The sequence below is a fragment of the Lactuca serriola genome, chromosome 4 (assembly GCF_051521515.1).
Source record: "Lactuca serriola cultivar US96UC23 chromosome 4, Lser_US96UC23_V15, whole genome shotgun sequence".
NCBI lineage: Eukaryota > Viridiplantae > Streptophyta > Magnoliopsida > Asterales > Asteraceae > Lactuca > Lactuca serriola.
In genome coordinates this window covers 207,936,266-207,938,207 of record NC_136411.1, presented here as the reverse complement: position 1 = coordinate 207,938,207, position 1,942 = coordinate 207,936,266, and the positions used below count along the sequence as shown (strand labels likewise).

The 1,942-nt window shown below is 39.1% G+C and overlaps 1 pseudogene; it reads right to left on the bottom strand.

Moving 5' to 3' along the window:
* Positions 1 to 709: 709 nt before the first annotated feature.
* Positions 710 to 1,942, bottom strand: LOC145103212 (cytosolic sulfotransferase 5 pseudogene; annotated as a pseudogene).

The following is a 1,942-nucleotide window of genomic DNA, read 5'->3' as shown; positions in this document are numbered from 1 at the left end:
AAACCAAAAGTGATATAGTGACACAAAAAAAAGTGCCACTAAAACCTAAAAGGGCTGCAGTGACACAACAAAAAAATACAACTAAAAGCCTTTAGTGGAAACGTTTGTAGTGATATTTTTTTTGTGTCGCTCCAAGGGGGTTTTAGTGACATTTTTTGGTTTTCAATGACACTTTTTTTGTGCCACTAAACATTGTTTTATTTGTTGTGAAAACATCCTTTTTACAACTTTAAAGTCTTTGAAAAATCACTAGCACCCCTTTATTTTCCACGATTTGGTTTTTTTATATGTTGTTTTTACTTTTTAACTTTGAACTTTTTATAATGTCACTTTCATCCCCTCATTATTTAAACTTTTGTGTTTAATTACATCCTATAATTGTTTGTACCCCTGAAACTACAGTTGAATTTTTGAATGTATGAATATACATAATTTTTTCTACATAATATGGTGCATGTAGTATCAAAAGACGTGTATACTCAAAGGAAATGAAAATAGAAACAACCTTTTCGTCTAGTTTTAACAATTTTTAATGTACGAATGTATATAACTTTTCCTACATAATATGACGTATGTAGGATCCGAAGACATATATACTCAAACGAAATACAAATAGAAACAACATTTTTGTCGACTTTTAACAAATAACGACAAACTTTTACTTCTTAAATTCATTACTACGGCGCGTTAAAATACTAGTTTCTTCATATTTGAAGATTAAAGAAAATTTTATTAAACTAGAATTCAGACAATAGCAGACACTTTAAATAAAAAGATGTAAGCTTTAACTATATTATGATAAAGTTATTTTGGTGACTCCTAGTGACAGCCCAGAATCCTTCAACTTGGTTTCAGTGATCGAATCAATCCGCTCTCTCATCTCCTCTGTCAAATAATTTTTCCAATCTCCCACCTTTCCTTTTCTGAAAAAATCCCGATTCTCCACCTTCAACTGCGTGTTAAACTTCTGAACACCGCCCTTGTTTACCTCCAGATTACTCAAATTCTCAAAGCTACACAGCTTCACAATCTCTTCCACCACCCCTCCCTCCTCCTCCGCCGCCGTAAAAGACATCCCCATGAACGCCGCCAATTTCTTCAGCTCTGCCGAGGGTTCCCTCTTCATATCCTCATACTTCAAGAACAAGATTTTATCAGGTGATTCCTGGCTTGCTTTCCAGTACCCCAACACATGTTCCCAAAAAGGTCCGTATTCGGAGACCCCGTTGCAGAAAAGCTCGTAAGCTTCATTGAACAAAAGAGGGGCCAGTTCTTTCGACCTAACTTTGTTCATGAAGTGCCACTTGGAAATCAGTGCGTCTTTCGGTTCCCTACACACATACACAAACTTGCAAGTCGACCGGGGTGCTGTCATCGAGGTCGGTAACAAGTCGTGAGCAAAGTGTGTGGCGAACAGTCGAGGAGAAGGGAGATGATCGAACTTAGTTACCGGAAAGTCGACAAGAATTTGGGTGTCAAGAGAAGGAAAAGCACCATGGGGTCCGGTGCGATGAAGAGGATGGTCGGAAAAATTGTAACGGTGGCGGTTGGCGGTGGCAAACATGAGAGCTCTAAGCCAGGTGGTTCCACACTTCATGAAAGCAGCCAGGAAGATGTCTGTGGATTGGGGATGGAAGTATTCGTGGATCGCTAATAAGCCTTTGAAAACTGTGGGACTCAACCAAAAACCTTTATGCCGAAAGATGTTTGGGCTCCTCCAACCTTTTGCTTTGGGGAGAGTTGCAAGAAGGCTGTCGAGCTTTTCATCGAGATTGTTGTAGACTTGTTGTTCTTCTTCGTCTACTGGGATTTGATTTTCACCATTAACGGCTGAGGGGTGGACGCTCATATTTTGGTCGGGAAACGTCGACATGGCTTCAGAATTCAGATGGGATCTTTTAAGAATCGAGAGCTGTCAAATAGATAGATATATAGATGCAGG